The sequence below is a fragment of the Antechinus flavipes genome, chromosome 5 (genome assembly GCF_016432865.1).
Source record: "Antechinus flavipes isolate AdamAnt ecotype Samford, QLD, Australia chromosome 5, AdamAnt_v2, whole genome shotgun sequence".
NCBI lineage: Eukaryota > Metazoa > Chordata > Mammalia > Dasyuromorphia > Dasyuridae > Antechinus > Antechinus flavipes.
Genome location: NC_067402.1, coordinates 181327944 through 181344283, shown reverse-complemented (window position 1 = coordinate 181344283; position 16340 = coordinate 181327944). Strand labels below are relative to the sequence as shown.

General features: G+C 31.2%; 1 pseudogene; it reads left to right on the top strand.

Moving 5' to 3' along the window:
- Positions 1-16340, top strand: part of LOC127538661 (kelch-like protein 15) — a 149398-nt pseudogene that overhangs the window by 17404 nt on the left and 115654 nt on the right.

The window sequence follows — 16340 nt, the reverse complement described above, 5'->3', positions numbered from 1 at the left end:
ATACTTTATATGTCGTTTTTGCCAAACTATTTTCAGTTTTGCCACACTTTTTTGTCAAGTTGTAAGTTTCTATTCCAAAACTTGGATCTCTGTATTTATAAATACTAAATTACTATGCTCATTTGCTGCTGTATATTGTATATCTACTATATTCATTTCACTGATCTACAATTCTATTTCTTAGTACCAGATTGTTTTTAAGGTTGTACTTCTTCAATCATGCAGTAATATTTAATTCTTATGATCCTATGAATCACATATAAATGTACAGAGACCTTGAAAATGTTCTTGCATCGCTTCTGATCTGGTATGAAAATTTGCCTTGTGTTGTATTTGTGTTCTCCATAAAATAGTCTTTTGTATAAAGGTATCTTTGACATTTAAACAAGTGGCCAGTCCATCAGAATTGCATTATCTGTAGTAGAGTTTGAATGCTTGACAGGTCAGCACAAGAAAAGACCACTGATACTTTATTTTCCCAGGTGTTCTTCAGGGACTTCCTACGACAATTCAAATGGAAATGACTAAGTTTCCTGCATGACACTGGTATACTGTCCAGGTTTCACATGCTTATAACATGAGGTCAGCATTATGACTTAATACCTTTTCTTTTCCATACTTTTTTTTTTGGAACCTCCTTTACACTGAACTAGCTCTAACAATATGTGTGGGTCAACATCATTTATGCATAAATCCCTAGAAAGTATACTGCAAAGTAAAGTGAACTTATACATAGTTCAAAATTTATTCATTTGCTGTAGCCATTGGTTCCATGGATGAATGGCATGCTGACTGATGGAAAACCTCTGTTTTCTTAGTATTGAGAGTCCAAAATCAGCACAACTGGAGAGAATCCATACTTTATTGTTTCTCAGTCTTAGAGTCTGCATTGAGTTCCCAATAATCTATAATTTAAAAAAAAAAAATGTGCACTAACACTTTCTCCACTTTAATCTTAGCTTGTAATCTTTTCAAATTAAATTATTTACCATAAGCATAATATTGACCTTGATGCTATTTTTGTCCTTGTGGAAGGTATCTGAAAACATTGCTGAAAACATCATGATAAAAAGCATTGAAGCAGACACACAAGGCACACTTCATTTCACTAGTGACTGGGAAAGCATATTATCATCCATTATTCAGGATTCATGTATGCCATTGTGAAGCTGGTATACAATACTGATGAACTTCTCCAAGCAACCACATTTTGCCTTTCCACAAACTCTCATGATTGACATTATGCAAGACCTTAAGCATATCAATGAATGTTCCATACAGACCTCTGTTTTGTTTCTGGCATTTCTCTTCAAGTCGCCAGGCAATGAACAACAGGTTGATTATTCTTCAGACCTTTCTGAAGGTACAGTGACTCTGAGGTAGATGATCATCTTCCACATGAAATATTGGTCTATTAAGGAATATTCAGGCAAGAATCTTGCCAGCAGTAACTAAGAGAGAGAAAGAGACTATCTCCAGAGATTGTTACAAAATAGCCTTTTCCCTTGCCCTTTTAGGAGGCAGAAGAAAAATCCAAAAAGAGAAACATGAAAGAGAAAGATAATAAACTTAATTTTTTTACATTCCTCTATGGGCAAATGAAACAAGTAATTCTTAGGCATCAGAATTATTAGAGTAATGAATTCCAGTAGACTTATGATGGAGAGAGCCCATCTGCATCCAGAAAAGAAAAAAAAAAAAAAAACTGAGGAGACTGAATGTTGATCACAATATAGCATTTTCATCCTTTTGGTTGTTTGCTTTCTTGAAAGAGATCAAATGAAAAGGATATATACGTACAAAAATTTTTACAGCAGTACTTTTTCTTTTGGAAAAAATAATTAAAAATTAAAGGATCTCATCATTTAGGGAATGACTACACAAATTGAGGCAAATCAATGTGATGGAATAATATTGTGCTTTAAAAAAATGAAAAGATTTCAGAAATACATGGAAAGCCTTATGAACTAATACAAAAAGAAATTAGCAAAACTAGAATGCTTTTGTTTAAAATGAGTATTATTGTAATGATAGTGAACTTTGAAAGATTTAGCTACTCTGAACAATATAACAATCCAAGATAATTCCAAAGGATATGATGAAAAAATTCACTGTTAGAGAAAACTGATGAACTGTGAGTATGAATTAAAATATAATTTTTTATTTCTTTGTTTTTCATCCTTTTGTGTGGCTAACATGGAAATGTTTTGCATGATTTCAAATGTATAATTGATGTCATAATGCAGTTTCAGTGGCTAGGGAAGGAATGGGAGTAAGGAAATTTGGAAATTACATTTTTATTTATTTATTCATTTAAAACAAATACAAAATAGAAAAAAGAAAAAAATTTGTCAAGTGTACAGCATAACATGAGATGATCCAAAATATAAAGAAATAATTTTTTATTTCAAGAAGGCCTATATAATTAACATTACACATTTTGTTCAGAGCTGTCCATCTTTGCTTACTTGTAGATTTTCTTTTGTTCTCTACTATGCCCTTTTTTATTTTATTCTTCCTCTATTCTTTCCCCTTCCCTCAAGAAGATTGCAACTAAGCATGGATAAATATATAGACATATGTATATATGCATGTGTGATATATTTATATATACATGTTTGAATATATGCACATATAGATATCTATAATCATACACATTTATATTCTTATGCATCTATGTAAGATGTTTGCATACTTGTTTGTTCTTTGTTTCTCTGAGGGTGGATGTAAGATGGCTCTCACATCTAATAGTACTAGGATCTTACTGTGTAAGATCCTCTCACACCTAATTTGTATAAGATAATTACTCATTTTTAACCTTTTCATACATGATTTTGCTTTTTAGAATTATATCACGTTCCAATCTCTCTTTCAAACTATCCAATTACTATTGACAATAGACTTAAAGGTTTATAGTTCCACATAAACAATCTGTCCTTATTGGCTCCCTTGCAATTAGTCATCATTTACATTACATTTGTCTTGGATCTTGGTTGTCAAATTTTCAATTAAGTACAGATTTTTTTGCAACAAAATCCTGAAAATCTCACAAGTCATTGAATGTCCTTTTTTCCACATTTGGGATTATGCTTAATTTTGCCTGGTATATTTTCAGCCACAACATCATTTTCTTTCCATCTGCAACATACAGAATTCCAAGACTTGTGGTTTTTTTTTCTGTGACCATTGCTAGGTCTTGTGTGATTCTAATTATGGCTTCTCTCATTTTAATTTTTTTCTTGTTGCTCATAATTTCTTCTTGACTTGTGGGTTTCAAATTTTGGCTATGATATCTTTGTAGGTTTTCCTTGTAAGATGTCTTTCAGTTGGTTATCAATGGATTTGTTTTTCTATTTTTATTTTTCCATCTTGTTCTCATACTTCAGGATAATTTTCTTTCACTATTTCTTGTATTATATCTAAGTTGTATCCAAAACATTTTATTGATTGTATCTTTAAGGTACTCTGATTATTCTTGTTTTCTCTACTTGATCCATTATCCAGATCAATTGTTTTTCTAATGAGATATGTCTCATTCTTTACATTTTGTTTTATTATTTTTTGATCTCTTATAATTGCTAGTTTCCCCTTATCCAATTCTAATTTTCAATGTTTTCTTCTTTAAGATTCTGGATCTTCTTTTCCAGTTGGTTGACTTTCTTTTCATATTTTTTTTGTTTTTCTTATTTTATTATTTTTTTCTAAATCTCTTATTTTTAAAAATCTTTTTTGAGTTCTATGAATTCTTTATGGTTAGATGGCCATTTAACCTTACTCTTTGGGGTAGGTAGCAAAGGCTTTTTTTTTTTTAGCTTAAATATCCTCCTTTAAAAATGAACCCTGTTTTTTTTTTTTTTCTATTGCCATAGCATCTTTCCATGGTTGAATTCTTTCTTCTTTGCTTGCTCATATTATTTTTTAATAGCAACTTGTTACTGTAATCACCTCTATTCCTGGTGTATGATGGATGGTGCCTCTGGTCTCAAGTACTCTTTTAATCCTCCTTTCTGGCCTGGAACCAGATCCCAGAACTCTGCCCTCCTTTAAGTCCACAGCAATCAATATCCCTGCTCCACTTCTTCTGCACACACCTGACATATGTTGGTTCCTTCTTATTCATTGGTGTCCATAGCACACAACTGAGCCTTGGATCCCATAATAGCAGAGATTCTCTCAATCTTCCCTTACTGAGGCATCTGATCATCCACACAGTTTGGGAGATGAAAATTCCTGAGGCTGGGCTCAAGACTATTTCCCAATCCAGGTAACCCCAGAAATAACTGCTTACTGTTTCAGGGGAGCTAGCCTGTAGGCATTTATACTTTATGTGAGTCAAACCTCCATCCTACTATCTTTCTTCAAAGATTTTCTGGATGTCCCAGAAAGACTACTATTCTGCCCCAACTCTAATTTATTTTTTCTGCTCTATATCTGCTGTGAGATTTTATTTTATTTTTGTTTGTGGGAAAAATTTGGAGAGCTTGGAATTTTTTGACCTATTCGACCATCTTCCCAGAACCCTTTCCCGAAATCATATATACACATCAATATGTACATTCATATGCATGTGTTATAAATAGATACTAGATAGATACAGTGTATATATATATGTGTGTGTGTGTGTCTGTCTGTCTGTCTATATATGTATACATATATGTGTGTTTATGTATACATATTCATGCATATATGTATATATACATTAGCATTTGTAATAGCAATGTACCAGGAAAAAACATATAGGTATCAACAAATTGGGAAATGCAGAACAAACTGACATATAATAAAAATATTTCAAAATTCAAGAAGACTTATAGTAACTGGTGCATACTAAACTAAACAGTACCAGGAGAACAATTTACATAGTGATCACAATAGTATAATTTTTTTTTAAAGTTCAAAATTCTCAGCAATGCAGATATGATTTTGGCAAAGTTACAATGAAACACTCCGTTCATCTTAGATATCAGTTAATTATGCAGAAGTACACATTTTTTTTGGTATGTTCAATGGATTACTTTGTTTTGCTTGACTACTTATTTATTAAAAGATAAGTAGGTTTTGAGAAATAAGGGATAATGATATTTTAAAAAGAGAGCTTAAAAAGCATAAAAAAGAAAGTATCTGCCATCAGATGAGGACTACACTAATAACTTTTAGCATATATTATACACTATAAACTATAATGTAACTAATCCCTAATGCTTTTTTAGTGTGAAGACTGTTCAGGCAAAAAGAAAAAAAGACTACCTGAAATGATGCATCAAAGCATAAAATCCATAAGTAATTTCTAGTGAGAAAAAATAAAATTTTAATAATTATTAAAATTTTCTTATACAATGGAATTTGGACATTTATATTTTTGTAGTTTTTCAACTTACATGATAGACTCCTTTGATTGTTGAAATTGATTGAAATTATTAAATGTTTATCACACAAATGAGCATTAGTTACTGATTTAAACTTTATGAACTTGAGTTACAATTAATAAAAATAATATTTAAAACAAAGGAAATTTTCCTAAATTTTTATAATTCTACTCAAGCGCTAACACACTTACTATAGTTTCATAAGTGGAAGGTACTTCATCTTTCAGTTTTGATAAAAATTTATTTATTACAAGAAATAGAAATATTAATGGTCCTTCAAGAACCTTTTAGCAAGAATTGCTGAAAGGAAAAATAGTGGAGAGAAACACAAATATTCTGAGAGGTCCATTGAGGAAATAGCTATCAGAGAAAAATAATATACAGTTTGTCAAAATGTTCTTTTTCTTAGGAGATAATTTACATCTAACTATCACATAGAGTTTGTTTAAAAGATGAAAAACACTGCTCACTTTAACTTTTTGTTGATTGTATTACATTTATATACTGTATATTTGTGGTATTTATTACATACGTGAATTTGAGTTTCTGTAAGATTGAAATGAATCATTTTACATAAGGAAATTCTACTTTGAAGCAAAGTGGAAGAAAAAAAAACAATTGAAAGGAAAAGAACTGAGAGTACCTCCTAATGCTTGCAGAGTAGTGCTCATGTAAGCCTATCTGAGATTTTACAAACTACAACTGTCCGCTAAAACATGAAAATAGCTGAACCCAGTCAAGTCTAGCTTATTGGACAATTCATAGAAAAAGAGGAATTGAGTCAAATTAGTGTAAACTAATATAGACATTTCATGTTAGGCAAGCAGGAGGACTAAACACTCATTTTGGAACATTTGTTATTATGAGTAATATTTTGAACTCTAATTAAATTTTCCTCTCTAAATGCATTTTAAGGAGAAAAAATATGTAGTGACTAATTTAACTAATATTCATTTGATTTCAAAAAAATGTATGCATGGAAAGAAGACAACTTTATCTTTCATAAATTTAAACTTTACATACTTATATTCTAGAAAATTAAAGTGAATCTAATTTATTTCAAAATACCTATGTGTTGTGTTCCTCTCAACCTCTTCTCCCCACCTCCATTATCATTAGTCTTTCAATACTGGCAAAGTATGCAAAAAAAAGACCACTGTGATTTTTTTAAAAAAAGGAAAAGAAAAGCAACTATTGAAATAATTTTGAGACAACCAGTACTATTATTTTTAATGGAGAAAGCCTTTTGCTGCTTAAACCATTATCATTTAGATAGGGAAACATAATCAATATTCAAGAGGCATGGCTCAACTTTTCTGAAGTTAATTTTTTATATTTGCAGTTTATGGCAGTAATATACCTTACCCTCTTCCCAAATAGCAATTTGGCACAGTGTAGTATAGTTATAAGGGATTAAAAAACCATATGTTCAAAATAAAATAGAATATACATACATATATATTGATTTTAAAACCTTTGTGGAAACTTCCAGAAATAAATAAATATTCTGAAATTTCAAGTCTTAGAAAATTTCCTGGGGTCTGGAAAAATCCAATGATTGTCAGACATAGAATTTGAGCCTAAGTGTTCCTGCCCCCAATCATGGAACTTAAATCACTATCTATAAATAGCTCTAGAATAAAAATTTGATATTTCAAAATGTCACACTTCAAAGAAACAAAAATCCATTAGATTAGTGGGGCAGATACATGCTGAAGTGAATAGAGGACTGGCCCTGGAATCAGGAAGACCTGAGTTCAACTCCTGCCTTAGACATAATACTTAATTAGTTGTGTGAAACTGGACAAAATCACTTAACCTCTATTGCCTTGCCAAAATAAAGTGCATTAATTTAAAAAACTGTGAGAGAGACAAAGACAGGGACAAATATGGGGGGGAAGGAGGAGAGGGGGGAAGGCGGGAAACATATATAAATAGAAAGAAGCAGAGAAATGTATTTTTCATCAGTTTGGCAAATGATTCATCTGAAGGGAATAAAAAGGGAAAAGGTAATTTCACATGATCACTTTTTTTTTAATTTAGAAAACTTCTTTAATTCTTGAAGCCTTGTTGTTTATTTTCCTAAATTTTCTTTCTTTGAAAAAAGACTGGAAGCTTTTTCTTGCCATTTTTATAGTCTATTAGATTTTCCCCAAAATATCAAAACTCTATAATTTCCATTTCACATGTTCAGTTTTTAATATAGCAGCCTCTAATTATTGAACAAAGAGACTTAAAGTAGTTAAATACAATTTGAATGAGACTGAAAAACAATTTTTTTATTCTTTATATTGATTCAGTTTATGGGATGTACTTTGTCATTTATGTTGGAAATCATTCTTTGCTGTTTTTCCTTTTGAGGCTTGGAAATGTTTCACTGGTGAAGACATAGATGAATTTTTTAAAAATTAAATACCATATCTTTCTTAACCCTAACAAAATATAGTCGAGCAACCAAAATAGACTTAGTCATTTTTTAATATTCTCTCTTCTTCCCTCCCTTTCTCCCTCTCCCTCTCTCTCTTCCTCCCTTGCTCTTCTCTCTGTCTTTCTCTCTCTCTCCTCTCTCCTCTTTTTTTTTCCTCTCTCTTCTTTCTCATATGTCCCATGAGTGTGTGTCTCTGTGTGTGTTTGTGTGTGTGTCCTTAATTTGGGTCAATTTTTAGCAGCTCATTGGGAAAGTCCAATAAGATCTCATTGATTTAGACTCCTCTGATTGAGATTTTCTATTACTCTAAATAGATGTGATTTTGATTTAAAATCAATATTACAATGCTGCCACTGGACTACAAGTAAGGGTAGGGACAGCAGGGGCCATAGCCACCCTTATACTCAAAGGACAATGTTTTTATAGGAGGAGATTGTATCCTGTGCAGCCATGGGTCTTCCCCCTTCAGCCAAATTATTAACAACGACAGAGGTGCTTTTCCTGATGCAGATGCCAGTCCAGTCATAACTGGACCAAGTTATTTGTAGTCAGGGTTTGGAAGCATTTAGATCCTCTCTCTGAAAACTGGTGGCTATGCTGAGTTCAGAACACAGTATAAGAAGCAATGGCTTCTTGATATTACATGCCAGTGAAGATCACCAGTCCAAGAAGCACACCATGCCATACAGAATAACTATTTCAGGATAATGTTCACAGATGACTTGAGGAAGCAAGATCAGAACAAAATTCATTTTTAAGGTCTGATTACTACAGGTTTCAGTCACGTTCTATAATTCACATAATGGAACTGTAAAACTGAGTATGAATACTGTTCATGAAATCCTGTAAGCTGTCATGTTCACATGTCAACTTATAGAAGTGGTGAAATCCCGCTGCTCTTTTCTCTTAGCCAACATTTGTTTAGAAAAGTGTGCAGAAATTATAAGACTATTGGATGATGTTGGTATGAACATCAATGGAGTCAGGAAGAAGCCAGAGTCTTTTCTGATAGAGAACTTTTTCCCACTAATGTCAAGAACTGACTTCCTGTCCTATCTGAGCTTTGAAAAGTTTATGTCTCATACAGATAATGACCATGTGAACAGGTTCCCAGAGACAAAACTGTCAGTCTTGACTGTGAAATAATAGAAGATACTGGAAACATCCTGATGCATTATTCAGAATGTCAGGTTTTGTTTGATGACCACATCCCGTGTGTTTGAGAAGGTTTTTAAAGCAGCTGTGTTCTGAAGAGTTAGGAGAATGAGAAAGATTTGAAAAAAGGCAGAGGAAATTTGATTAAGTGGTCAGAATTTCATAGATACTCTCAGCAATTGCAGCATAAAATTGATGACACATTGAATTGCTTTCATAGTCTTCTTCACATTTTCCTGGAAATAAAATCCAGCTACATCTATTTCAGGTTGCAGTGTGCAAGAGAATGATAGGACAAATTCTTCTGTTACACAAATGATCTTCTGGCAGCTAGTAGAGATACCTCAAGTATCTATAACCAAACTCTCTTGCCATCATGAATAACTCTCTTCTTGTTAGATGGGGAAGAACTGAAACCAGAACTGAGAACAGATAGTGAGTTTCTGGCTTCCTCCAAAGTATTCAGTTATGACACAAGAAAATCTTGACTGAAAATGGCAGATATGACTGTTACAAATTTAGAATTTTTACTTAGTGTTATTGATAGGTGCATCTATGCTATGAATAGAACAAGGGATGAGATATTTTCTTTAACAGAGACAAATGGAAATGTGTGAATCCTAATCCAGTCAAATAAACATGAATATGAGGAGACAATGCTTAGCAACAAATTCTTCATCACTGATGGAAATACTTCATCTTGCACTTCCAAAAAAGTGTGTTTGCTCTTAGTAAAAAAGAAATGGTGAACACCAACCAAGAAGAATCTAAGGATTTATTAATTGTGGGAAAGAAAAATATAAAATGAATTATGTAAAATGATTTCACAAAATGATTTGTTATAATGATCATCTGTATGTATTTGGTGATATCTGTTTTATCTTAAAGAACTCATCTGAATCACTTGTATGCCTTACCAGAGAAGTTTATGACCCAGACACTGATCAGTGGATTTATCTTGATATTAATACCAGTTAGTAGAAGTGGTCATGGTACAGCTATATTTGACAAGCAACTAATGATTCTGCAAGACCTTTGCTATAATGGTCATTACAATGATTCTATTCTCACATTTGATTCTGACAAAAATAAATGGAAATAAGATGAATATACATGGATGTCCTATAAACTTGATAGTTTACAAGAATTTAGCTTTCATTTTCCTAAATCTGTATTATAGCATTTTAGATGCTATGGTTGAGGTTGAGAAGGGGGACCCCAAAAATTCCAGACTAGTGTTGCCAAGGTGTCTCAAATGAATCTCCTAGTCAAGGGGCAAAGTTTATTGAAAGTAATATGGTGCCATTACGAACTTGACTGAATTGTAAAGGAATTCAATAAAGAAACATAACCAAGGAGAATCATTTTATCTAGGTTCTACCATAGATATGGTAATTCTATAGCTCAAAAACAGAGCTTGGGAGTAATCTCCTCATGAATTGAGGATGATCTCTAAAATTTGATTATCACTGACCAGATTATCAATCAGCAAAGAACTGAGAAGTAATCTTATTTACTATTGTCTGTGAAGTTTGATCTGTGGGAGTTTCCTGATGCCAGAAGCTATTTGACTAAAGATTGGTCAGAATCAGATAGATTGGGAGTTTTCTGAGGCAGAGTCTAAAACCAAAAGTTTTAGAGTTTCCTATTACATCACTACAACTAAAAATATGTGTCTCTCTCTTTAAAAAAAAAAAAAAAAAAGCAAATAGAAACCTAGTTAGCTCTGGATTTGGGTCATTCCTATTTTGGTAGATAAATATTATTAGGTAAATTATACCAGAGAGGGAGTGAAGAGAATAGCAGAGTAGTGAGATGCCATTAGCAGAATGTCATGGGAAAATGGAATGGCTCTGGACAGAATATTGGCAGGAAAAGGAGGAGCATGGGTTACAATTAGAGGCAGCTTATTTCCTAGTACAGCCCTGTCAGAAAAATTAGCAAAGAATTCAGGGATTAACTATTCATTCTGTGTAAGGAAACGTGTGCAGAGGTTAATAGATGGTTATGAAGTGGGATATAAAAAGTATTAGCCAAATCTGAATGGTTAGAGAAAGATGGTGAAGCCAAATTATTTTTAAAAAGGAAAAAAAAAGGAAGGAAGGAAGGAAGGAAGAAAGGGAGAAAAGAAGGAAGAAAGGAAGGGAGGAAAGAAGGAAGAAAGGAAGGAGGAAATTGTGAAAAATAGGCATGTATTTGATTTCCACATTTATGAAAATTAAATTGGAGAAATGAAACAAATTAGAAAATAGAAACCCACAAGAATATCAACGAATAATCAAGGGTGTAGGTTAATTTTCTTCCCCAAAAAGAATGCAAGCTGCTTGGGAGGAGGGACTGACTATGTAATAAGGCATGATAGCTTGAAATTTTAAAAGAATCTTTTGTTCTGTGGCTCTAGTCCTTCTCTTCCCCGTAGTAGAATGTAAGTCCCTTGGAGAAAGGGACTGGATATATAATGAGGGGTGGAGATTCTTGTCCAGGTAACTTTTGTAACATCCAAATTAGTGGGGAATCAGGAAAGAGATTTGTGCTTCAAGGATAGGAAATAAAATACTGTCTTTGGAGTTTCAAAGATGTGTCTACTAATCTAGGTACCCATTCTTGAAAAAATATAAAATAATTGTTTCCCATATAAAAAAATAAAGCAAATATTAACAGTTTAAGCACTTAAGCACTTAAGTACTTATTTGTATTGTAGTAGTTACTAAATGTATAAAGAGAAACAGCGAGTGCACATCACCAGTTTTACTGACAGTGTTGTTATTCTGCTATTCTGAATTTTTTTTTCTCTATGTAGTTTTTTTTCCTTTTCAGTGTCCTCATTTAATCTTTCAGTAAATTTGCTCTAGATAATAGTAATTTCTCATTATATGCCTCTGGAAACAGTTGAATAGGATGATCCACTTGTCTAGAAAATTAAATTTTTCTTTAAAAAACACTTTAAAGGGTCTAGGTAAGATTTGATATTCTTCTAGAAGAAGACCTGCCTTCAAGTGGCATTCAAAATGAGTTTAGTCTTTTCCCCTATCTTTTATATCTCTCATTATTTCAATGTTTCACTTTTGGTTTTGTCATAAAAGCTTAAAATTATGTTTTGGCATGGATTTTATATAGTACTATGCTGAAAATACAAAAACATAAATTTAAGTTCAACTTAATAACTTTTTTATACTCAAAACACTATTTCTGTGCTGCCTTCTATTTTCTTCATTGTGTTTTGGAGTGTAGAAAATATATGCACATGTGAATAAATAATAAAACCTATATACAGTGCAAAAAATAAAATCAATAGTAAAAAGATTTGCTAAGCAAATTTCTAGTGTAAACAAGATCTCAGGAGAAATGTTAAAGATGCTTAAAAAAATAAATTACTTGTCAAATATCCATTTACATGCTAAAATACTTTTACTGGACATTACTTTGTTACTCTGGGGTCTATATGCATTTTTACAGATCATCATAGAATGTAGAATTTAAAGGGGCACTAAAAAGTATCTATTCCAGCCAATTTATTTTATATATGTGATGATTTAGGCCTAAAAATGGGGCTTACCCAAGGTCACTCAATCAATAAGTTTAAAAATAAAATAAAATTTAAAAACTGAACCTAGATATGGTTCTAGTATTTTGTTTTTTTGTTTTGGTTTGGTTTGGTTTTTGGGTTTTTTTATTTTTATTATTCTAATCAGTTCTAACAATAATAATAATAATGTATTTTTCAGATTCTATTTTAGAGTTTCCATTATTTGAATAAGCTTCCCCTACCTGGTAAGTCTGAATTAGTGAAGTTCCAATGAAAAACTCTAAATTATATCATTTGAGACTAGTTGCATTAATATTTAGAATCAAAATATTTAAATGTTTCTTCCCCTGCCCACAAAAAAAAAAAAAAAAAAAAAAAAAAAGCAAACTATCTGATAGACATTTCTGAAGTTTTTAGAGAGGAAAGAAAACATAATGAAGAAAATAAAGAAAAAAAAAAAAGGAAAGAGGATATAAATAAAGCCTCTAATATTATCTCTAGGAAAGTTAGAAAATGTAACAGATTAAATAAAATTTCACAAAAGCAAAAAGCTAAATGAAAGTAGCCTAAAATGAGCTGTCATAAACATAATAGTAATAATAACAACAACAACTAAAGAGCAGTTTACTAGAATAGAATCTGTATTGCTATGAAACCCATTCTAAACTAGTTTAGAAGGGTAGAGGACTAGTAGCCATGTTATTTGCCCTTTTTTTACCAACTATATCACATTGTGGAAAAAATGCAGAGCAGGAAAAACAGAAGGCTTATTATTTCATGTAGCACTGCTAACCCTACGCTGAGGAGTCTCTGTGATATAATAGTAAATTCAGTAACTTCAGAGCCAACATAAATTTAAAAGTCACAGCAAATTATTGAGGGAAGACATTGATGGAATAAAAGAAAATTCAATGAAAAACAAAAAAACTATAGGTTAAGAAAACATCAAGATAAAACCAAAAGAACACTCTCAATAGAAATTAAAAACATAATACAAATAAGAGATCAGATTAACCACAAAAATATTCTAGAGTAAATAGAAGACTTAATGAGAGAAACAAAGGAAAAGATGAGGAAAGAATGAAGAAATCAAATGTATGCTTAAGGATAAATTTGAAAGAAGAAAAAACAGTTTAGAAAGAAATAAAGAAAACATTATTAAAGAAGTCTACATCTTGAAAAAATGCAATAAAAAATTTAAAATGATATAAAAAAATCTCAAATTTAATATACCCCAAAACACAGTTGCCAGAATTCAAAATTTTGATCAACGGGGGAAAAATATGAAAAGTGATGAGACAATTCAAATTTCAAGAAACCACAACATAGAACTTCATAGTTAATTTGATAATGGGAAAAAAAACATCATGGAATGTTATATAGGAAAATAAAAATAATCTACACATAAGTTGGCCTGAAAAAAATAAGGTTAATCCTCTAGGAAAAATTATTGCTTATTATAAATTGATGGCTTTTGAACATTGTTTAGAAATGATCATAGCTGAGAACTTTGAAGTGTATAACAAGTTTTGCACAAAACCTAGAATTTTTTTAGCAATTTGATATGACTAAATCATGATTAAATGCATTCTGAAATTGTGAAAAAATTACATTTTCCTTATAAGCTCGTTCCCTCAAGAGTTTCTTAGGGGAATGGAAATAGATAGGCTTGGGGGTTTTCTTATTTTTTAGAGAGTTAAAAGACCACTTTAACGGCAATGAAAAACAAACAGAAAACATGGAAGCACATGAGTGCATAAAAGCATATGTGTATATAGATAGATGCACATACATGTAAGTGTGTATCATATATGAAATGCATGAGTTATGTATTTATATTTATATATAAAATATGAATACATAGATGGCAGAGATGGTTATATAGAACAGCTTGTGTATCTAAGTAGGGAAAGAAGAGACTTTAGAAAAGTAGACTAATTTAATTGATATGATCCAGATAAGCAGTGATGATGGCCAAAACCAGAGAGGTGGCTTTATGAGTAAAGAAAAGACGCCTTACTCCAATGAAACTACGGCAATATTTGGCAAGATTAGATGCTTAAGTTAATTTAGAGGAATTAGCAATGGTACTAAAGCTGTAGTCCTGGTTTACTGGAAGAATAATGGTTTACTTAACAATAACAAAGGAGTTCAGATGAGGCTTAATTTAAATGATTTTGAAAATTGTTTATCTTTCAAATTTCTAGGGTTCCTTTTAGAAAAGCACACTGTCCTAAATATAAATGAAATTCTGAGATCATTTGATTAGCTTAGATTTTATGGCTATCAATGTAATAATAAAAATCAATGTCATATGATTCAATATTAAATTTGTCTTGCTTATTTGTTAAATAATGAATAACTTTGAATGAATATCCTCTTGTGGAGAGCACTAATCTTAAGATGTTAACAATTTGTTACATTACTTTTTAATTTGCTGATATTTGTCATATGAAAATATATTTCCATAACTATTTTCAGATTGAATTAAAATTTTAAACTTTTTTGTAGTTTGTATTTTCCATTTAAAGTAAACACTATTTTCTTAACATTGGTTTTTTGTTAGAAAAACTTAGTGAGTTCTTTTTTTGTTAACTAGGTGTATTACAACTAAAATCATTGTGACTTTATATTTATTAGTAGTTATATGTAATTCTGAGAATGATTTTTTAAATGACTAATGTTAAACAATAGTAGTAATAGTAGTAATACTAGCAGCAGCAGTAGTAGTAGCAACAATTTTATATTCTCAATATTTACCTCTATATCATTCTTGTATAATTTCTAATTAGAACTATTATTATTTTAAATGTGGGATTTTTCTTATACTAATGGACTCCCAAGAGTGAAATAATAAAAGACAGAGATTCTCTTCTAGAAAAAATATTGTGTATTAAGAACTTCCAAGTTCAAATCCCATGTCTGAAATTTAATATCTGTATGACCTTCCATAAGTCATTTACTTTATCTAGGACTTAGTTTCCTCAGTTGTAAATCAAAAGGGATAAAATAGATAGACTTTTGCTCATTGTAAATATTCTCTAAGCTCTTTACATGTATCGTGTTCATTTTCACTTTTATTCCTTTGGAAGACCATTAACTTTAATTCTTCAGAGAACATGCTGTTGCAATATTTTTAGCCATCTAAATCAACAACCAAAAATGCAAGTGTATATTTAAGAATTAGGTCGTTGTCTTAAGGTCTTGAGCTTATGATCATTCAAAGCATGTGCCAATCCACAGAGAGAATACAGCTTGCCTCTTCTCACTTAATTTTGTACACAGTCTTTCAACCATTATTGTATATGCAGGCTAGATTTGCTGATGGATCTTTCTATTATATTCTAGACAATAGTCTTCATATTCTTGGTTTTACTTTTATATATTGAAAGTTTCTAATTTTTTTTCTCTTTAATGTGTTTCTAATGATATAAACAAAACTTTATAATTTACAATATTTAGTCCATTTACATTTTAAAAGAAAAATCTCTCTTCTGTCAATTAGAATATATTATTAAACACTGCTTACTTCTATTTCCATTTGGCTATTGATAAAATAAATTGATCAATATTTTGTCATAGATATAAATCTGTTCAGGGGATATTTAACAACTTGCTCTCTAAAAAATGTACACATAGCACACTTCTAGATTTAATCTTCATTAAAAACATTTTCCATCTTATGTCAACAAATCCATAAAATAATCAATTTAATTCATTACTTTAATATTTGCTGATTAACTAGAGTAAGGGTCAAAGGACAAATGTCAAGCTCAGTACAAATAGGAAGTAAACAAGCAAGAAATGCTTGAGAGCCCCGGAAGTAACTTCTATGTGCAAAAAGAAACCGCATTGCCTCATGGGT